This window comes from Cyanistes caeruleus, chromosome 2 (assembly GCF_971803275.1).
Source record: "Cyanistes caeruleus chromosome 2, bCyaCae1.hap1.1, whole genome shotgun sequence".
NCBI lineage: Eukaryota > Metazoa > Chordata > Aves > Passeriformes > Paridae > Cyanistes > Cyanistes caeruleus.
Genome location: NC_141702.1, coordinates 115,006,603 through 115,029,467, shown reverse-complemented (window position 1 = coordinate 115,029,467; position 22,865 = coordinate 115,006,603). Strand labels below are relative to the sequence as shown.

At 46.0% G+C, this 22,865-nt stretch overlaps 1 protein-coding gene across 2 annotated transcripts in view; it reads right to left on the bottom strand.

Annotated features, from left to right (window-relative positions):
- Positions 1-19,768: 19,768 nt before the first annotated feature.
- The window catches only part of TASP1 (taspase 1), an 85,664-nt gene continuing 82,567 nt past the window's right edge, over positions 19,769-22,865 (bottom strand). For both annotated transcript variants that reach the window (XR_015283885.1, XR_015283886.1), the window contains 2 exons: positions 21,220-21,346; positions 19,769-20,218 (listed from right to left, as the gene is read on the bottom strand). The gene's annotated coding sequence lies outside the window, so the exon portion shown is untranslated. The remainder of the gene's footprint in view (positions 20,219-21,219; positions 21,347-22,865) is intronic.

The following is a 22,865-nucleotide window of genomic DNA, read 5'->3' as shown; positions in this document are numbered from 1 at the left end:
ACATGCCTGAAGCAAGGGACAGCATGTGCACACCATGGTGGTGGATACAGGATGTGAGTCAGAAAGTTTGGGGAGCAGAGAAGGCTTGGGAACCAGTTTCCACTCCAGGCACCATATTCCAGGCTGGCTCCTGCCTCTGCATAGCTGTGCTTAACCCATTTGCTGTGCTTAGCCCATTCCTTTGTCCCCAAATCCAAGCTGCAGCCATTCCCCTTTCCACACTTCCCAGGGGCAGCTCTTGGGGGGATGTTGCTCAGCCCTGAAACACAGAGCTAGGACACAGCTGGCCTTGGGAAAGCCCCATCTGCCTGAGCAGGGCTCCCTGAGCCAGGTAAGGAAATGGGAGAGGTGCAAATGAACTGGACCATGCAGACACAGGGATTCCTGTGTCCCACTGTCTCTGGCAGTGTTTACCACCCAGCAGTCAACAGGGAGCACCTTCTAACCACAGGGCAGCCTGGCTTTGTACACCTCCTGCCTGCCAAAAATCATCAGGGCAAATCTTGAGCAGTGCTCCAGCACTGCTGCAGTTCCTGTTACGCCAAAAAGGACAGGAGATCCAGCCTGGCATGACAACTCTATCCAGGAGCCAGCTCCCACCAGGAGGCAGAAGCACAGCTCCATCTCATGTGCAAATGTCCCAGCTATTCCAGGACAACCAGCAAATGACAACTTGGAGAAACAGCAAGGTCTGCCCCTACTGCCCTGCAGCAGTAACCACATCTGAACACCCTGAATTCAGTGCATCAGTTCTCCTTATGCATCCCTCATCTTACAGCCTGCCTGGGAAACACCAAGAAAGAGTGTGGAAACAGGAGGAGTCTCTTTGGGTTGAGAGGATGCAGTAACAGGAATGGAAAGAACCTCTGGCCAGCATGGGGAGGAAACTGAGTGCATTGATTTACAATGTGGCCTCATTAAGTGTCATCCCAATTTAAATCAGCATGTGGATAATGATATCCTGAAGGAGGGTGGTCTCAGAGAGGGGCAAGTCAAAAAAAAACAAAGCAAATCTTGAAAAGGAGCTGAGCAAAGAAAACACAGTGTGTACGTCCAAAGCAGGCTAAGGACTTCCCTTGCCTGGCTGTCCACTGACAGAGCCATTCCCCAAATATTGCACCATGTGTTAAATCACCACTAGGTACACAATCCCAGAGAAGCCAAATTAAAAGGTGTAGCTGGTAGGTGTGAGGGGAGGAAACATTCCTGAGCTGCTTTCCTGAAGAACAGCGCCCATGGCCGCGTGCTCGGGGAGGCCGCGGCACAGCGGTGGCTGCGCCACAGCTCCCAGCTGCCCGCGACAGCTCCATGGCGGTGGTTAACCTTGACAAATAACTGTGTTTTGCCCTTGCCCATAGTGGCACAGCCCTCAGTGCTCCTGTAATTTAGTGTGGCTTTTGCTCAAAAGGTCAACCCCCTTCCTCTGACCCCCGTATCAGCCCTCCAGGCCAGCAGGTTTGCCCCCCTCCCAGCACCGCTGGCAGCACTGGGGCGCTGGCTTGGGTCTCCTTTCCCACGAGGAAAGGGGGACCTGGCCTCCTCTTCCCAGCACACAGACAGGAGGCACGGAGCCACCGGGGCGGCTGGAGGTGGAGGGGAGGAAGCTGACTCAACCTCAAACACGACCGCATCCATCATTGCTAGGTTGGGTGGCCTGCTGGAAAGGCAGGGCTGTTTTTGCAGCCGCGGGATTGCCCCGCGGGCTCAGCCTGAGAGCCAGAGGGAAAGCGGTGGCGTGCTCCCGTCTGAGCGCTCAGCACTGGTGGGGAGGAGGAAGGTGGGAAGCCCCGAGAGCTGTCTGCTTTTAGATCCAGCTGGACACAAGAGCCAGCGCTGCCAATCTGAATCTCAGTCCTGGGATGGAAGCAGCGCCCAGGCAGCCACACAGGGAGCTAGGGCCAGAGGAGAAAGTGGAAGGAGAGCCCAGATTTGACATCTAAGTCACTGTCAGGGTTTGCTTGGTCTGCGTTTGAAAGGAGGTGAGGCCACATAATTCCAGCTTTAGTAGAGGAGATCTGCAAGGCCGGGGAATCCCACAGGACTATCTGCTCCAGGCTGGCAATTCTACGTGAGCTGCAGAAGTCCTTTTGAACGGAGCTTGAATAGCTTTTTGAATAGCTTGAATAACAAATTTAATAGAAACTGTGAGATTTTTTTCTTCTCAAGAATATCCACCTATTTCTCCCACAGATTGCCTTCTGCAAAACTTCCCAATGCTTTCAGCAGACATAGAGCTGCTCTCCAACATCTTCAAACCCAGAGCCCTCTAGAGAGAATCATGGTTTGGGCTGGAAGGGAGCTCGAAGGTCATCTAGTTCCACCCACCCTACCTTGGGCAGGGACAACTTTCACTGCACCAGGTTGCTCACAGCTCCATCTAACCCAGCCTTGAAAGGTTGATTGGCAGCAAAACCTAGAAGGGAAACAGCAGCAATATGACCCCCTCCCCCATAGCTCAGTCACCACCATGTCATTGCACCCCCAAAAATACCAAGAGCTGCCAGGCCCCTTTTGAACCAGTGCTCCCAGCTTTGCTGCCCACTGCCTGAGTTTTTCAGGTCATGCCAGGTGTGGACTTCAATGAAAAGGCTTGAAAGCCTTCTCTAGGAGACACTAATCCAATATTTTTTGCTGCTAATTCTGGGGCGCAGGGGACAAGTGACAGCCCCTCTCCTATCATGAACTTGCCTGGTGCTGGCTTTGCAAAGGCCTCACTGCATCCCTGAGCTCTGGGGTCTGGCAGCACAGCTTGGCACCACTGGCAATGGCCACTACACTGCCTCTATCCCACTTCTCATGCCAGATTTTTCTTTTTTTAATGGGAAGAGAGACAAATCCAGACCTCCTGTATGAAGACAATTTGTCTCTTCTGGCTAAGTTCCAGCATGAGGAGGGTACTTCATACATATGGGCTCTCTTTCATGTTTGATTCCTGGACTAAGACCACATTGTTGTCCAGCTCAAGGGAGGGAGAAAAAAGAGCAAAAAACCACACAAATCAGGAAAGCATTAGGTAAACTTAGCTCAGAATACATCTTCTGACCAAATGGAGAGCGACGCTCTTTCATATAATTAGACCGTCTGCCGGAAGTCAAACAGAACAAACTGTGATGGTTTCTGTGCTCTGGGAGCTGTGCAGTCCCCAGGAGATGATCACATCCTCCCCACAGCATTAGCTGTCATCCCTGAACAGGTTGTGAAGGGAGACTGTGGCTTAGAAAACCCTCAAAACTCTTTCATTGCACTGCAGTTCCAAATGCCATTCCTCAGTCACAGAATCACAGAGTGGTTTGGATAGGAAGGGACTTCAGAGATGACCAGTCCCACCCCCTCTGCATGGGCAGGGATGACACCCCCAGATGGGTTGCTCAGGCCCCCATCCACCCTGGCCAGTCAATGGAGGAAGGCAAGGTGTGAAAACAAACCCTGACAGATCAAAAAGGGATTGAACATTATCTTCAAATTTGCATAAGGTGAGCAAAATGCTGTGTTTGGGCAGTAAAGAGACAGTGGCACAAGCAGCAGGAGAGCAGATCCATTGAGTGGGACTGCACCAAACACTGGAGAGAAAACACTCTGTACTGACCCATGGTGCCAAAGAGTAAATGATCCAGTCCTCCAGGTAATATCTGTGTCAACAATAACCTTTTCTGTAATGGGAGTGGCACAAATGGCATTGAAACACACAGGCACAGCAAGGGAACCTGAGCCTGACACCCATATTTCTGCTCATGGCAAGCAGTGGGGATACAAAGGGCCAGGGCCTTCGAACCCCCAAAGCCAACAAGGCTCAAATCATCCGTAGCCCAATCTGTTGTTTCGGGAATCAACTCTTTAGTAAGAAGAAACAACATTTTCCATCCTTTCCTCTTCCTAGACATTAAGCAAGAGTAACTTGTAAATTGCTTCCAGCAACTTCAAGACAGCAAGGGAACAAACAACTATCAACAGGCATTACACTCATTGCTTCACATGAAAACAGTTATAAGGCTGAAGGGATCCTGACAGGCAATTGGAAAGCAGTCCTTTTTATGCTAAATTTACTGTATTTTTGTCCAGTTTTCCATGATTTAAAATGTGTGATGCAATAAAGAGCTGGAATGCCTTCTTTTGTCACAATATTTCACACCCAAGGCCTCAGAGCACTTTTGTGAATCAAGCTCTGCAATAGTTTTGCAAAGCAAATGGTTTAGGAAGCGATGAGCTGGAAATACAGGGCAGTTTCCAGAGCTGTTGGTGGTCACAGAGGAGCCTATAACAAAACTGAGGCAGCACCCCAATATCTGGGCTCCCTGATCCCATGCCCTCCTTGGAGATATGTCAGGCCAGCAGACCTCCTCACCTGGAGCTGGATCTCCTCACCTGCACGCCCCGGCTGCACCGCGCTCCGGCAACAAGAGAAATGAGGAGAGAAAAACGAGATGGGGTCATTGAGGGAGGAAAACATAGGAAGAGAAACTCTGCACATTTTGCAGAATTCCAGATTCTTCCTGGGAGGAAAACAGCATCATCTGTCTTGGCACCACTGCTGAGAAGACCATAGCTAACCGGGACCCTTCGAGGGTCCCTGTTCAAGTCCCGAGGACGAGAAGCCCCGCTGCAAAAGCCAGGTGTAACCAGCACTGTAGACAAAGGGCTCAAAGCCTGAGCAGACAGGAGGCTGTGCTGGTCTGGGGGGATCCCACACACGTTTGGGTGAGGTTTTTAGGACTTCTATGCAGAGGAACTTGCCTGTATCCATAGGCCATGGTAACTCAGATTCCTTAGGTTATTGGCACGTAACCAAATGGTTTCAGGGTTAAGCTGTTAACTCCTACTTCTAGAGCAGAACCCTTCCTGAGGGCATTCACAGAATCCTGGAATCATTAAGGCTGGAAAAGATCATCAGGCCCAATCTTCAACCAAATACTTCCATGTCCATTTGATGCCTTGAGAGGGCTGACCTGGAGCAGAGGCTAGACAGAGTTAAAAATAAAATAGGTATTTATTGAAAGGCCTTAAAGGATACACCTTGGGCAGTACAAGAGCCTGGCCAGGGCTATACCCAAGATGGACCTAAAAATGATCTCAAAATGGATGACTGGTCACCAAGTCTCACATTTTCATAAGTTTTGGTCCATCTGCATATCAGGGTTAATTGTCCAATCACGGATTCAGGCTATGAAGCCCCATCCTTCTTGTTTTCTCTCTTCAGTCCACAATTTTTTCTGCTTTTGGGCCTGAAACTTGTAACAATTGTCTTTGTTCTCAGGCTAGAAAAGGAATTGTTTTGTCTACCTACTCTGTGAAGAGAGCTTACTGACACTTAATATGAAGCTCAGAACTATACCTAGGCAATGCAGAATATGAAAAATATGAAAGCTGAAACTTAAGGCATCACAGTAAAACATATTCTCCACCATGGGCAGGATTTCCAGTCAAAATGGGGAAGGAGCTGAGGCCTTTCTACTAACACAGACTTTCTCATTGTGTTAATACCAAAATTAATGATCTACCGAGGCATCTTAAGAGCCATAGTCAGCCTCTACACAGTGGGACAGGACAGGCTTAAGCAGCAGGATTACAACCATACCTTGGTGTGGTTCTCCATACTCAGAACATTTCTATACTACATTATAAAACATCTCTAAGTGCCTCTTGGGGATCTCAGCTCAGCAAATATTCATTACCTAATTTCCCCATAGCTTCTAAAGTGTGGTAGTTATACTGGGAAAATTCATGGTGTCAAGAGAATTAATCTGGTTAAAGTCAGAGAGGAAGGGCTGTGGCAAAACTGAGACCTGACTGCAAATCCCTTTTCCCATAGGGCTCCATATTATTTCTAAAAGTATAAGCACTGCTATGAAAGATCACTGAAACACAAGTGGCATTAATGCTGATATTTGTGAAGATTCTGGTAATTGTGTCTCATACCCACCAGTGGTTTAGACAGAAACTGAGCAGCCACCAGGCTGTGTGAGGCAAGAACAAGTTTGTGCCCGTGTTAAACACTGCACACCCCAAAGCAGTGCACAGACAAATCCTTCAAAGAACTGGGAATGGGTGGATGCAGACAGTGTGCACGGCGCAGGATTTGGTCTCAGTGCCTCTCCGCAAAGTGCCGCTCACAGATGACACCTTGTACTGCATCCAGGAGGGCTTTGTTCCCTCTGGGGTGAAACTTCAGCCCTCAGCTCATTAAATGCAATTGCAGAAGCCAAAAGGGCGAGTCACAGAGCCCTCTGTCACACACAGTTGTGTGAGCACACGTATGATGGAAGCACAGGGGACATGTATTCCATCGCAGAGGATCGCTTTGGTCCCTTTGGATGGGCACAGGTTGGGACACAGCCCCAGCCATCACCTCCTACCTGGTGCCAGACAGCGCTCAGGCAGACAGTCTGTCCTCCAGCCCCTTTTAAAAGATAAATTAGGAAATGGGAAAGGGAGGGGAAGAGGGATGAATGCTTCTACAGCTCCCCCAGGAGAAGCTGCCAGCACAGGACACCTTTGCAGCACACAGCCTGCAAACAGAACCGACAGTGGGGTGCAGAGCCCACGGAAGCACAGGCTGCAGCACGTCCTGGCTCCAGCTGGGAAGTGTTTTCCTGACCCCTCTGCTCAGCAGACTGCAAAGCCTTCACTGGGATTAAACACCTGCCCCACCATGGGAGCCACAGCGGGACAGGTTCCTGCCTCTCCTCTGCACTGGGCTGATGGACTGGCTCGTGCTTGGGAAAAACAAGGATGCCCATGGAGCTGCACCAGGGGAGAGGAAAGGGGGAGCAAACACCTGCGGGTGCTGCTGCTGCTGCTGTGGCAGAGATGTCTCGACCTCAGAGAGGAACCTGCTGTATCCCCACAGGGTCTGGAAGGAAAACAAAAGCTACAACTTAAAATCAGCTCCAGGGCCAGCTGTTCCTTTACATCACCATGGCTCACAAGTTTCCATCCCACGGCTGTTACCGCCCTTGGTGGTGTAGGTAGATCCTCAGAAAAGCAACCAGGGGTCGGATCCCCTTTGTTCTCCTCGCTCAGACTGTCTCTTTTCCTTACCCCCTGCCTCCAGCCAGATGTGCTCACTGTCTCTCTCCTGCCAGCCTTTGCGTTCACCCCGGTGTTCATTCAGCAATTCAATTCAGGAAGCTGATCCAGCTGAAATCCTCAGCAAGGGGAAAAAAAAAGAAGTTTCCAACCAGAATATAAGCACTGTCTTTGAACACACACACACAAAAAACTTCCTAATTTGTTTTTTAAAAAAAATAGAAGTGATTGAAGTGTCTTCATAAAAATTTCCTTTTAAGTTGAAGAGAAGTGCCATAAAAATACCAACCTTGTAACACCGTAAATTGAGTTGTGGAGGAGATGGTGCCTTTACCAAAAGAGGCTGTATGGAATTCATCACTCCTTTACTCTTTTAAAATAAATCAGCTGGCAAAGCTGTGACGTGACCTACTTAATTTGTTGTCTTGAAACTTGATGAGCACTCAAGATTTGTTCCCAATGCCTGGAAAATGAGAGAAGCGGGGAGAACGCAGGCACCATATCCAAATCCCTGTGTTGAGATGCTGCTTTCTTTCAGACACTACAGGAGTCAGTAGCTGCAGCAGTGTTGCTTGTGAGAGGAAAACTGGTCTGTTTCTAGCAGATATTTGTTCCATATATCTTGAGAAGTTTCTACTGATGGAGGTTTTACTCCACACCTGAGCAAGCCATCTTCCTCAGCACTAGGTTTTTGCAGAAGCCTCCTCTTTTCTGCTTCCAAGGCACCCTTTTCTACAGGTGACAGACACAGGAACACCTTCCCTCTCTCCACACACTGCTGGAGCTGGAGGCTGCCACTATTCCAAGCCCTTAATCTTGTAGCTCCTTTTACTTTCTCTCTTGCTCTCTTCTCATTTCCCCATTTTTATTCACCTTCCACAAAATGTGGTCTTTCTCTGCCAGGATACACTTTTGTGGACATGTTTTTGTCCCAGTGTGCCACAGCTCCAACACACTCCTGCACTTGGTTCAGTGCACGCTCTCATGTTGTCAACCCACCCTTTGGAAAACCATCCACAACTCACTCAGAATCCATTTGCCTCTGTTGTTACTGTCAGACAACAGAGTAGTTGTCTACTACTCTGTAGACAACTGTACTGTCTTAGGTTAAGACAGTAAGAGGATACAGACTCCCATATCCAAAAACAAACAAACAAAAAAATCACATACAATATGGCTCCCTCAAAAATCCCAAGCCTCCCCACTCTTTCCCAGGTGAGACACTGAAAAACTCTCCTGACATCACCAGAAGCACAGCACTGCACCAAAAATGTAGCTCAAGGTCTCAGAAAACCAAAAGTTTGACGAGTAGATCTTGGTGCTTAGACTGAAACTCCTTAAGAGATTTAAAAGTGTTTGGGGATTTTATTTGTAGGGAGAGAAAACAATTACATCTACCTGGTTGTATTTATAGCAGCTCAACCTTCTTTAAGATTTCATTTCTTCTCTGACTTGATAAGATTGTGGCCCTTTAATAAGCTGAAGTATTCATATCCTTACGACAATCTGGCACTGGAATTGTTTGCTTTAGCACTGCAGATTGCACAAGAGACATGAAAGGTTTCAGCGTAGCTGGAAAGTCACTTTTGATGAAATCACCCATCGCTCCAGGGGCTGCATTCTTTACAATTTGTGCATACTGATGATATGTGTCTTCAGATGCGTTTTGGCAACCCCGTGCCATTTTCAGAAATCCATCTGGGACTCAGGAACAAAGCAAATGCACACGAACATGAGGAAGACAGAGCTGGCACGGCTACTGGGTGGAATTTCTTTAAGGAAGCTCAATCGCTTGTTCATTTTGCTGGCAGGAAAAGATAGGAAAATGAGTGTTCCTGTTCTCCATGAACTTTGTGATATTGTTAAATCCCTCAGACAACATATAATTCATGGCAAAGCTGTGGCAGAATTCCTTTGCACTTATCCACAGTGTGGCTCTCCCCCAAAACACAGATCTCTGCCTTCATTTCATACACAAAAATTGCCCAGATGAGCAATAGCTCTAACTTAAGAGAAAAATCAGAACACTTGCCCTTATCTTTTTGTTTCTAAACTGCCAACATTTATTATTATTATTATTATTTTTATTGTTATTGTTATTGTTATATAATATATAATATATAATATATAATATATAATATATAATATATAATATATAATATATAATATAATATAATATAATATAATATAATATAATATAATATATAATATATAATATATAATATATAATATATAATATATAATATATAATATATAATATATAATATATAATATAATGATAATAGTAGTAGTAGTAGTAATAATAATAATAATAATAATAATAATAATAATAATAATAATAATAATAATAGTAACAACAATAGTCCATCAGTGGGAAAAGTGCATCTTTTCTTGCACTAGAAGCAGACTCCATGCTGTGATATGGACTGGGAAGTGACTTTTGAAGAGAGTTTTCCAGGTAGTGGCTTGAGCTTTGCCCTGGAAACCCTGATAGGGAAGGCCTGAATTAAGCCCCATAGCTGGCAATGCCCTCAGCACCAATGGCATCCAGCAGCACTCCCGAGGCAGCATGAGGGCACATCCCTGAGCACAGAGCAGAATGAGGAGGTGCCATTTACTCCAGCTCTGATCACCAATCCAGCCCAAATCTCCTCTGTAGGTGCCCATGGGTATTTGAGTTACACCAGCCACAGATGTGGCCCCAGGCTGCAAATCGTAATTAATAGCCATCCCAGATTTGCACTTCTTTTGGAGAAGAGCTGTGAATCCCTGAAGTGGAGCCTTGCAGAGGAAATCCTCCGCCACAACAAAAAGATTTCATGCTTTATCTCCCCCTCTCAAGTATTTTAGCAGACAGACAGAGGATTTTCCTCCCAGTGACAACAATAACTACGCTCATTGAAGAAAAATATGTGGAACAGGAAGACCTACATTCCTTGTGTGAAAAATAAGAGTGGTCTGTGCCAACTGCATTTTTCAGGAACAACTCATCCACATGAAAAAATGGCTGCTGTGATAGTGTCCTGAACAGTGAGGCAATGGTAATGTGCTATATAACTGACAGATGGGAAAAATAGAGGGAAAAACAAGGCTTGGTCTTTGTTTATTCCTAATATTCCCTTATTAACATGCCCCTTTGACTCACATGTGAATGACTTGCATCTTCCCCACTTGCTGCTCCCCCTGCTCTGTGTAGCAACTGTACCTTATTCCTAACTTCACCGTTCTCAGAAGATTTACTACTTTGTGTTTAAGGAACTTACTGAAATAAATTCTGATGTCTTGGGCTCCTCAGGACATGGATTTAGAGAGCTTCCACTTCAGTCATTTAGGTATAAACTTAACTTAATCTGTATGTCCCTAAATTAATTCATCTTACCCAAAGGGAATGGGTTAAGTGCAGCCTGGTAGTCCAGGTTGTATTGTGATGTTGATCACAATGATGATGATGAATTATTATTGTTATTGTTGTTGTTACTTTCATTTTTATTTTTATAATTAATTTTAAAAGAGAACTCAAAAAGGGGAATAAAGAGCTAGGGAATATTTCCTAGCCCAAGATAAGCTCAGTTGGTTGGAGCACAGTGCTCATAACACGAAGGTTGTGAGTTCAATCCCACTTGAGAATTGGACTCCATGATCCTTGCGGGTCCCTTCCAACTCAGAATATTTTGTAAATCTGTGAACCTCTTCTAAAAGGGAAAGAATGACAAGGACATCAGCCTCACTTATGAGATAAGGCAGCACCCACATTTTACGAAATCAGGTATTGAAAACACAAGGAGAACACAATTCCTACTTCCCACCTGAGCTCTGTCATCTTCAGAGCAGGAGCCCACGGATGTTTCCTGATCCCAGACTCCCCGTGGCACCAAAGCAAGTGCTTCTCCCACACCCAGTGGGTTTTCCCAGGTCACCCATGGCCATGACAGCAAAGGGCAGTGTCTCCTTTAAACAAGGGTGCTGTGACTCATTCCCATCGTGGCAGATCCACAGGAAACATGGGGCAAAATCAAAGGCAGAGGAAGAGACTCCGGCGAGGTGCAAAGGAGGAGCGGCAGCGCAGGGGCTCGGAGCGGGCATCGGCGCCAGCCGAAGGAGCAGGGGCTGAGCCGTGCCAGTCCCACCGAGCAAAAACACTCAGCTCCCTTTCAGCCATTAAAATGAATGAAGAGCAAGACTGTTTGGATAAACATCAGCCAAAAGAAACCTTGGAGGCAGTTAGAAGGCTACTGCTTCATACAATATAGACCATGTTTCCAAATACAAATATTACACTTGGCAGAGACGCTCCTTTGCTTCATGAGTTATGTTGCACTTTTTGTTATGTTTAAGTTTGTGCAAGAGGTATAAATAGCTGGGCTGGTATTAAATGAGCTTTTCATTTTTTTATTTTTTTAAATTTTTTTTGAAAAATATCAAAATGGTCTCAGCTCTTCATGGAACAAACACACACTATATTCCTGTGCCTGAATTTTTGTTGCTAATTGCAGAAAATACCATGTAAGCGAAAAACAATGTTCAAGAGCCAGACGTGAAAAACACATCTTTCCTATATGAAGTCATTTTTTTCAGAGAGCTGTCTGGAGGAGGGCATCTGGATCACCATAGCATTGACATGTGTGCATACATGCACAGTGGCCTCACAGAACAGCAGCTTCTGCTCACGCTGCAGTGTGGAAAGCCCCACGTCCCAGCTGAGGAAGAATGAGTGGGACAGATGTAGAGGGACCTGGTTTGGGGTGCCAGTCACAACCTCTTTGGCTCATTCTGTATTCCCCAAGAGGAGAGATAACAGGCAGTCCTCGTTATGTCCTGATTATAGACACAAGATAATGTTTGGTACTGCGTACAGCGATAATTATGGGCAGGAGGCAAATCCCAGCAACCATCCAAGCCTCTCCATCCCAGTGAGAGAAGATACTACAGCCTGAAGGCCAACAGGCATTTTCATTTGTTCTTTGATAAATCTGAGTGTGCATAAACATGGGAGCACAGCAGGGCCCTCACTAGGCAAATCCCCACTGCTTCTTTATCACCACGATGACAATGTCTACCTGGTTTAACCAATTCCTACCTGAATGGATAAAAGAGTTACTTCTAAAGATGAATGCAGATTGAACTGTCCAACATGGATGAAACATGAAATGACTGTCTTAGATAAACCAGAGAGAGTCATTCAAATACCTTTAGTTTAGCACAGAAAAGGGTTATCAACTTCAGACAGCACAAAGGGCTGTCTATTCTCACTGAAGTCAATATTTTTTTTCCATTTAAAAAAAAAACCAACTTACTAAATATTCCCAAGTTTTTTCAAAGTGTTACAAGACCACCAAGCCAACAGAGCAGAGTGAGATTAGTGATTAATGATCACAACTTCTGCAGCCCATGGAAAATGAATAATGTATACTGTTCGGTTGCAGGGATGTTAAAGGGAATGGCACACAAAATCCTTTCTTAAATAAAAGATATTTTTCTTATGAGTGGACATGGGGAATGTGATTATCCAATGTGCCATGCAGAACCTCTCCATCCATTCATTCCACCTCAGCAGTCAGGTGAGACAATCAAGGACAGTCTCACCTCACAAATGCTTTGAGCTCAGATGTTGGAACAGCATCAGATCAAATGCTGTAGATTAACAGTGAAAAGTACAGGAAGAACCACAAAACCATTTTCTCCTCTAATCCCTCATGGTTTTGCTGATGGCCAGACCCACTCCTCAGAAGCAGATGAGTGTGCATTGCACTACATCTTTATAAATAGCTTGTTGACTATTCTTCTGGTTATTTCCCCTTGTACCAATGTAGGGAGAAATACTGGTCACTGCTGTTACAGTGGCTGATGGAACAGAATAAGAATTACTTTCAAAACCCCACAGAAATATTGGGAATCTTATGAAAAATTTTGTAATTTTTGCACTACTGCATTTCAGGAAGTGTGCAACCAGTAATAGTCATCCTACAGCACCGTGGCCAATCTCAGTTGAAAAGCTTCTGCTTATCTCCCAATCAATGGTCCTTGAGCTCATTTTCAGTTCACTTTTTTGGCTGTGAGAAGTAGCTTGTTTTTCATCCAGTGTGATAATCCCCAGAACACATACTTAGAACAAGCTGAGTTAGACTTATCCAGCCCTGGACTCATTTTCTACAAAAACAGCATCTCCCAAAACAAAGGTGTGGGACAAAACAAACACACTGTGAACTAGAGAAGAGCCATTCCCTGTGTTTGCTTGCTGCCATTTCTCATTTGGAAAAAAGTGTATTTTTGACAACACAGAATTAGTAGGGGGTGGTGAGCCTTAAGCTGTCATTAGAGGCTGCCAAATGAGCCAGTGTCCCTTGTGCTGGTGAGTAAACAGGGGTGTACGAGGGCTGAACAAACAAATAAACAGAGTAGGCAGGGGTGGCTTTCTGGACTCCAGCATATGTCAGTGGTGTGGGAGTGAAGAGAAACCCTGAGCTATTTTCTCTCTGCTTTCACACCAGACACTGGCATGGGTGCCTGGGGTCCCTGTCTGGACTGGTGAGATCAGCTCAGTTTCCTGTTTCCCTATGGTTAAACCCATCAAAACATCATTGCACTTACAGAGGAGCCCCTTGCAGTACTATTGAAGAGGAACAACGTGGAGGAAATTCAGCCTCTGGATGAATAAATCTGGCCAGTGAGATTCCTTTACAAACCAGGCAGATGCTGGCCCATCAGAGCTGCAGAATGTATGAGCAGAGCTTTAACACTTCTTAACAGGTATTGCTTGTATGGAGCCACATCACAGCAGGAGATGGGAACCCTCCTGTGCATGGTCAGACAAACCTGGGTGGATCCTACCAGTGTAAAATTGATGTGCAGACCACTCTCTATGAATGGTTTGAGCTCTGTGCCTGCCCATGCATGGCGACTTCAAATGTTCTCCAGTATTCTCAATAACTTCCCTTTACCTTCATCAAATGTGAACCAGACTTGTGACACCTCTCTGATGGTGACCTTGCCAGCTGAGCTCAGACAAACTTCCCTGCATTCATATGAAGAAATAAAAGCATCATCCCTCAGTTCTTTTCCCCAACCTGCCCACAAAAGCAGAATTTCTGCTAAAATTAAAATCTTACTCATGCATAAAGGAGGAAGAGCAAGGAGACTGAGGAAAACACGATGTGCACAGACTTGGCAAACACCACTCTTGGTTTCTGCGTGGGGATTAGGACAGCCCAGCCTCTGGGCAATCTTACAGCTATATTTATGGTAGCTGTGCTTCTGCTAAGGATTTTGTTTTCCCATTTACACAATATTCTGCACCTTCTTACTCCATCTTCACTGTGAATCCAAAATTGTCCATTTACTTTGAAACCTTACTTACTCAACTCCTTCTTCATCTCCTTGTTCCAAATGAACTTCCCATCTCCTGCTAAGATAGCTCTGTCAAGAAAAGGTAATGCCTTAAAAATGCTTTGACCTTGCTTTTTGTACTTACTATGGACTGAAGAGATTAAAGTTTTTTTCTCATTTTTTAAAGTGTAAAATTATCATGGTGTTAAACATATCCATCAAAAGAAGTAACTGCTTTCACTTGCATATTGTTACCATAAAATTTCCCTGAATCACCTACAGAACTGACATTGTCACACAGGCGACAAGGACAAAGACTATGCCATACATTTCTGGATTTTAAGTTATGACCTAAAGGTAGAAAAAAAGCAATGAGCTACCAGTTGTCTGTTGACATTCTGAGGTTTCCCTCCCTCACTGCTCTGTGTAAAACAAACAGGTGAGAGCAGCCCATAGCCTCCTTCCAGCACCAAGTGTATCCACTGCCAAGAAATAGATGTGGGACTCACATTCCCTGCTGTTTGCAGTGGCTGTTGCCTTTCAGAGGCACAATGTTTGTTCTCCAAGAGAAGGGAGTTCAGGGAATTTCCCCCACCCACCCACACCCCCCCTTCCCATGAACACACATTCCTTTGGCCATGCCCTCACAGGCTGCCACCCCTGCACCTCCAACTGATGCAGACTGTGCCTGACCTGAGGAGATTCTGCCTGAGGTGGCTCCATTGGGAAGCTCTGCTGACTGACCCAGCTGAGCCTGAGCTCTGTTATGCAGCTTGAAAGAAGTTTCCCTACATAACTCACAGGCATCATTCAACCAAAGCTAAGCATTTGCCTTCTATATCCTCCTAAACACCATTTCTGCACCAGGGACACAGGTTCATTTGGGTTACTGGAGTTTAGCAGCCTGCCAAAAATTTCCCGAGGTTCCTGCATTTCACAGAGGCAAACAGTGCTGTGGAAACTCGGGAATTGCACAGCTGAGCCAGGGATGGGCATGCCTTCTGGGATACCCAACAGCCCCTCATGTTTTCTGGTCTTCTCTCCTTCCCTGGGTGCCAATGGCTCCAAACTCCAGCACGTTCACGAGTCACTGACATTTCTAGGGGTGAGCACAGAGCATGAGGCAGCCCTGATTTAGCTGGTGAGGAAGTAATGATTTATATTAACATTTGAAGCAGGTCATTAAATATGACCCCCTCACTGCAAACCCCATGCTGAGCAAGATATTTTCTTGTAAATGATTTACCAGCAAGCTTTTCATACTTTTGCCTTGTAGGTTTTCCATAACTGAAGTCAGGCTCACTCACATTTCCCAAGCCCTGGTAGCGGCTTTGCTTCAAACCGTGAAGGCATCTGAAGGCTGCTGCAAATTGTCTGGGACAGCTCAGCAAAGAAGCAGAATTTGGGGCTGTTTGTGGCTTTCTCTGTCCCAGTTCTGTGATAAGACATATGAGAAATCCAGGAGGCTTCTGTGATAAGACATATGAGAAATCCAGGAGGTTTCTCTTGAGGCGCCCAGGTAATCTCTAGTCGACTTTCTCTGTCTGACATTGCTGGATCTCAATGGATGGACCTGCCACCTTCCCAGGAAGGGGTACTGCTCTTCTCTGAGCTCTCAGCTCCATGGCCAGCGTGATGCTGAGCCCACAGGTGGGTTCCTGCCTGCATGTGGAGCCTCGTGCCCACTACACTCCAGTGACTGGAACAGTGCAGGGATTTCTGCCAAGGCTGTGTCTCTTCCCAGGATGGCAGTACCTGCACTCCAGCCAGGGAAACTCAGATTGTGCCAGAGGACAGCAGCATGGGCAGCAGGTCAGGGGATTCTGCCCCTCTACTCTCCTCTGGTCAGACCCCACCTGGGGTGCTGTATCCAGCTCTGGGATCCTCAGCAAGGAAGGACATAGAGTTGTTTGAGCAGGTCCAGATGAGGGCCTTGAAGATAATCAGAGGGCTGGGCACCTGTGCTGTGAAAAAAAGCTGAGAGAGGTGGGCTTGTTCAGCCTGGAGAAGAGAAAGCTCCAGGGAAGCTTCCAAGCCCCTGCCACTACCTAAAGGTATCTTTAAAAAAGATGGGGATAAACTTTCTAGCAGGTCCTGTTGCAATAGGACAAAGTATATTTTAAACTGAAGGAGGGTTGATTTAGAGTAGGTATTAGGAGGAAAATTTTTTTACGATAAGGATGGTGAAACATAGGCACAAGGTGCCCAGAGAAGATGTGGATGTTCCATCCCTGGAAACATTTAAGGTCAGGTTGGATGGGGTTTTGAGCAACCTTGCTGTAGTGGATGAACGTCCCTACTCACTGCAGAGGGGCTGGACCAGCTGGACTTTAAAGGTCCCTTCCAACCCAAACCATTCCATGATCTGTGATAATGGAGCACCCAGAGCTGTTCTCCTTGGTGGGGAAACCCCAAATCCTGCTTGCACGCCCTTCTCTGGAGTGGCCATCTTCAACAGCAATCCTCAGAACACCTTTCCAAGGCAGAGAAATCTGGGAAACAGAAGAAGCCGCTGCTATGCTCATACCCCACTTTTTCCATCATGAATTAAGTTGTACTCGTGTCCTTCTGAGAGGCATTTATAGTTTTGCAACATCCCATCATCCAATCCAAACTCCCACTGAAGTCCATGGAAGCAATCTATCTTGTGATATGTCAGCTTCAGGCCAGCTTCAGTCTCTGAAGGACAATCACAGCTGAAGATAAACAAACAAGCGGCACAGCTCTGTTTGATTTTGCCTTTTAAGTATAATTTTTCATCTGTGCAGCTAGAACTAGAACTGTTCCCTCACAAATGAGGCTGGATCATATTGCATGCTGCTTTTGATAGCATGAGAAACAAAATATTTGCATTTCTTTAGCTAGCAGATTGTTTTCTCCTTTTATGGAGGAGAAAAAAGCTTCAATCAAAAAAATCAGAATATTTACTCTCTTCATAAAGAATATTGATTTCTGATATTCTGAATATCTGATGCACCTTAAAGGCCAAGAGCCTTATAAAATCAAAAAACAAGCATGATTAAAGGATAAATTAATATTTACATAAAATATATAGAGAATATATGGATAAAACACATGTATATACACAATATAAATAATAAAATTAATAAAGCCTCATTCTTGCTTTAGGATCAGCCACATATGAGGTATCAATATTTAAAACATTCAGTATTTGATGTCAACTTCATACCTTCCCCACAAGCAGCTGGAAGAGGACAGCGCTCCTAGGAAGGCAGATAATTTCTATTATTTTTTTAAGCAGGGACTCATATAAACCATACAAGGGAAAACTATTTGCTTGTGAGCATGTTGGTAACCTTGATTTTTTAAAAATTTCTCCAGCTTTTGGACAATTCCAGGCAACTGAGGCCGGCCTGGTTGGTGCCGGTGTCATTGCTGCCTGGTGCAGCTGCCCGAGCCCGGCGTGTCTGCAGCCAGCAGAGAGGAGGGGATGTGCTGGCACTCAGCTTTGGGCTGCGGCTCCCCGAGGACAGGCAGGAATATGTGCTGCATTTCAGCCTCCCCGAGCAGCACGGGTTCAGCCTTAGTCCCGGCTCTGGCCGGGGTGGGACAGCCTCGCTGCCCCGGCTGCTGTGCCAGGCAGTCCCAGCTCCCGGGGTACAGCTCAGGAACAGCGCCAGGGCTTCAGCCCGGGTTCCCAAGAGCCCGGGGGAGAAAACTCTGCCAGGGATTCACATGCGGACACACATCGGGCTGATGCTCTGCCCTGCTCACACCTTGGCTCCCCAGCTGGCAGCGGCGGGAGGGAGACGGAAAGGAGCAGCAGGAGAGGGAATGGAGCAGGAGGAGAGGGAAAGGAGCAGCAGGAGAGGGAATGGAGCAGGAGGAGAGGGAAAGGAGCAGGAGGAGAGGGAATGGAGCAGGAGGAGAGGGAATGGAACCTGCGGGAGAGGGAATGGAACAGCAGGAGAGGGAATGGAGCAGGAGGAGAGGGAATGGAGCATCAGGAGAGGGAATGGAGCAGGAGGAGAGGGAAAGGAGCAGGAGGAGAGGGAATGGAGCAGCAGGAGAGGGAATAGAGCAGCAAGACGCGATGTCCCTGAGCCCGTGAGTTAGTCGGGCTGCTGAAAGCGTGTCCCTGTCTGTGGTACCCTCCTGTGGCCAGGTCTGACATAGCAGCCACAGACACCTGCCGCGCTCCTTCCCCGTGCGCTCCCAGTTGGAGAATCAGGGAACGGCTCCCGTTGGAAGAGACCTGTACAGGCTGTCTGATCCAATCCCCCTGCCATGAACAGGGACATCTTCAACCAGACAGGCTGCTCAGTGCCCCATCCAAATGTGAACGTTTTCAGGGATGGGGAATCCACCACCAGTCTGGGCAACCCGTGCCAGTGTTTGGGCACAAACCTTCATCCATCCATCCATCCATCCATCCATCCATCCATCCTCCATCCATCCATCCATCCATCCATCATCCATCCATCCATCATCCATCCATCCATCCATCCATCCATCCATCCATCCATCCATCATCCATCCATCCTCCATCCATCCATCCTCCATCCATCCATCCATCCATCCATCATCCATCCATCATCCATCCATCCATCCATCCATCCATGTGACTGCCCTCCCGGCAGTACCTCACCCCTAGTGACCCCATCCCTTGTGCTCATCCGGAGCGACCTCCAAGCCACCCACAGCACTGCTTCCTCCCCAGCGATCCCCATGCCACCCTTGGTCCTTGACCCCTGTTTTTGGAGCACAGCCCTCTGGGAGCAGGGAGCTCCCGAGGCTCTGGACGTGACCCAGCACAGGGCTCAGCAGTTCCCGGCTCTGTTGCTCACCGGAGGCTGCCCAGAGGAGAAGGGATGGCTCCTGCCTCTTTCTCTTGATGATGCAGCTGCTCCTGCAGCTCCCTTCCAGCTGTCTGTGTGCGTGGGCAGGACTCAGAGCTCACACAGCCATTCCACATTGCCAGACACCGCCACTTTCTCTGCTTCCAGCAAGCACAGCCCCTGTCAGCCCTTGGCAGGCAGCTGCTGCTGCTCCTGGTGTGGCAAGTTTGGGCTGGAAAACCAAAGGAAATGGAGCAGGGGCACTGGGTCCTCATCACTGCCCAGATCTGCAGCATGCTCAGCAGGCACTGGGCACTTCTGATTTTGAAGGATGCTGAAGATGCAGGGGAGCCCAGGGATGCATGAACTTTCTTGACTAGTCTGAGATCCCAGCAAATGGTGCCCCATGCCCCCTATCTATCATCTCCTTCACATTCACAGCAGAAAGACTATTCCTCTTGCTGAAGTGGGGGAGGGAGGAGAAGGATTTTTAGGTTTTCAGCCTTTTTCTGATATGGCAAAGCAATGCCAACAGATGGAGCTGTGCAGAGCAGAGACCGCTTGCTTTGGCAGAGCACAGGGGAAGCAGCAGCCGAGCATGGAATTCGAATTATTAAGCATAATGAGGCATGAATCATCTCCAAGCAGGAGACAAACTTTATTTACTATGCTCGAGTGAAAAATAAGTCTGTCAACAAAGCTATAGCCCAGAATGGGGGAATCCCAGGATTCCTCCATCCCTTCATGTGAGGATGTTCTGTCCCGGGAGAGAGGAAGGGCTCATCACAGCCCTTCAGCACAGGCTGGAGCCTCAAAGTCCTGAGCTGAACTCACATCATCACTCACCAGAGCTTCACATCAAAAGGATATATCGTGCAGGACTTCTTCCTTCCCCCAGCCTAATCCCAGACTTCAAAGGCTGGACACAACGGGATGGCATAGAGCTTCCACCCATCATCTCCTTGGAGTTGGATCAAAGTTCTCAGCTAAGGCCTCTTCCCTAACCCGAGGCCACAAGCACACTACAGAGACTCCATAGCTCACCAGGAAAGCAGGGATGCAGGAGCAGCAGGCTACCAGGACAGAAAGAGGAAAGAGACAACAGCAGGTGACCCTTTTTGGATTTGTATGCACAGACAGTGAACTTGAGAGCTGCATAGTTTCACCAAGAAATAAGCTTATCTTGTTTAGCTAAACCTATAAACTTAAAAGTCCACTGTCAAGTTAGTGGGGTTTTTTTTTGGTTTTTTTCCTTCCTGACAAAATGGACTGAAACAAAATGTACTTGGTATCCTCACTGGCACATGACTAACAGGAACAAGGTCTTGCAGCCTATCTGCATGGGAGATAGAAATAATTAGAATATTTAAGATGAGGAGGAGATGCCAGCTCTCATTTGAAACAATTTTTCCTTTTTGGTATTTTCAGGAAAGGAGAATTAGCTATCAGGAAGGGAAAAGGGTTTATATCTTCTTTCCAGCCACATGAAAGGTTTCAGCAAAGAAAAAGCAAAAGCTTATGTGGTCTTTCTCTTACAAGCCCACTTCACTGTATCTACTTTTATATCATGAATAGAGGATTTTTTCATGGCAAAATTACATGGACATCATATTGGTCCTTACAACAGGGCTGCATGAAGCAATATCTTTGATGAAGAATTTTCAGGGCAGAAAAATAAACTCACCAGAAAATACAAAAAGGCTGGATGGCACCTTTGCCCTGCTGCCAGCAGAGATGCAGTGCCTTATTTAGGTGATATTCAGTGCAAGATTGGCACTACATTACTGTGCAGGTGATTCTTACCAGTTTTGAAAAATCTCAGACGTGAAAAATCTGAGAAATTAAATAGGAAAAAAAAATGGTAAAAATAAATAGAAATTAAAATTCAAAACTTTTGCACCAGATTAAAAGGTTCTCATTTGTGAATGAAGCTGTTCTCTAATCACTGGATCAAACAATGCCTGGTTTCTTCCACATTTGTGCCAACAGAGCTCACAGCAACCTACATTTTCCCTAACTGGGAAAAAAGTCCTGTACAAAGGCTTTTTTGGGCATGGATCCTCGAGGGACTCACCAGTCTTCTTTCAATTCTGGAACTTGCTGCATTTCCTTGTTCTTTCTAGCCACACACATTCATTTCACAGGGGAAATTTAATTATTGACCCTCTGTTAATAGTATTGAACTGAAACAAGCGATGGTGCTGGAGAGAAAATAAAGACAAAAAGAGAAGAGTGGAGAGAACAGGATATAAAGTGGGCATTAATAAATACAATACATGCACATACAGTCCAGGAGCACACTGGCCTGGAAGAACCTGCACCTAGGAATTCCAAATGAATAATTAATCACACTGACTAGCCAGCCTGGACACCATTATTACTAAAAAAAACCCGTTAAAATGTCGTTTTTGGAGTCTTTGACTTTTTTAAGGTGGAGACCTCAAGCTTTTCCCAGGCAAATCACTCTGCTGATTCTTAGCAGTGGTGCAGAAGGGACAACAGCATCAGAGTGATGGATACAGGCTTTAGTCCTCCCAGTATCCTGAGATACAAATCACCAAGCTGTGGCATTCAGGAAGCATCCTGAAGACATTGTGACATATCCTGGGGGCAGGGCTTGGGCAAGGTGAGCGCTACAACTCAGTTTGGGAGGAAAACAAAAGCAACCGGTTTTGTTTTCTTCATTACCTCTCCAGGAGGGGTAAAAGGAGAGCTTTTACCACTTTGTGTGTGCCATTTGTGAGACCACCTAACATTCTATTTAGCTCATTCTATTGAGGTGAAATGGATGAAGGATTGGAATTTGAACTAGTTTGAAGACAAAGCACAGGGGAGTGTTGAAAGCCTACCCATTTCTTCAGACACCTGAATGCATTTGGGTGCCATTCTCTGCAGGTTTAGTTCCTATTGACTATCTGACCTGGGCTTGGCATCCCTGCAGAAATAAAAGCATCTTTGTTTTAAATTAACTTGTGTGACTTTAGAGATACCTAAAGTGAAAAATGCTTTAGCAAGGCAAAAGCAAAGGCATCTTAGTTTCAAAACTGAAAACAAGTAAAATAGAAAAGTAGCTAAAAAAGAAAACAGCATTAGGTCATATCTGAACTTAAAACTCTGTCCAAGTCACACTTTGGAGAACTTGGAGGATAATTTGGTTGCCTTCTGCCCCTTGTGTATTAATAGTGAACTTTTTGCCAGGTTTCTTTTCATCATTTTTAGTTGGGTGTTTCCTTATTTTTGAGTTCTTTCCTAATTCAGGTACCTCCCTAATGCTAGTCAGGATTCTTGAAACTTATCTGGGAATAACTATTCCTTTGATGTGCAAAGAAGATATTCAAAATACTGTTTTTTTCTATCCATTAATCCTTTTCCCTGAGGAATTAATGGAATTGCAGCAGTTGCAAATCATCTATTTGCAACAGTTTGCAAATCATCTATCACACACGCTGTCTTTTGGTTGAATAAATTTTCTTTCACGGACATTATGTGACACATTGATATGAGAAAATGGGGTTTGAAACAATATCCCTCTCCTCCACAGTCCCACAATTAGTTTCAATGGCCATCATGGCACAGCACTGACCATTAATTACCTCAAGCCTCAGCCTGCTGTAATCTCCCCCAGAGGAGCTCACTGCCTCCAAACTTTAGAAACTGTTTCTTCATTGGATCAAGAATTGTACTTAACTAGGACTAACTCTCATAAAATCAGCCACAAAT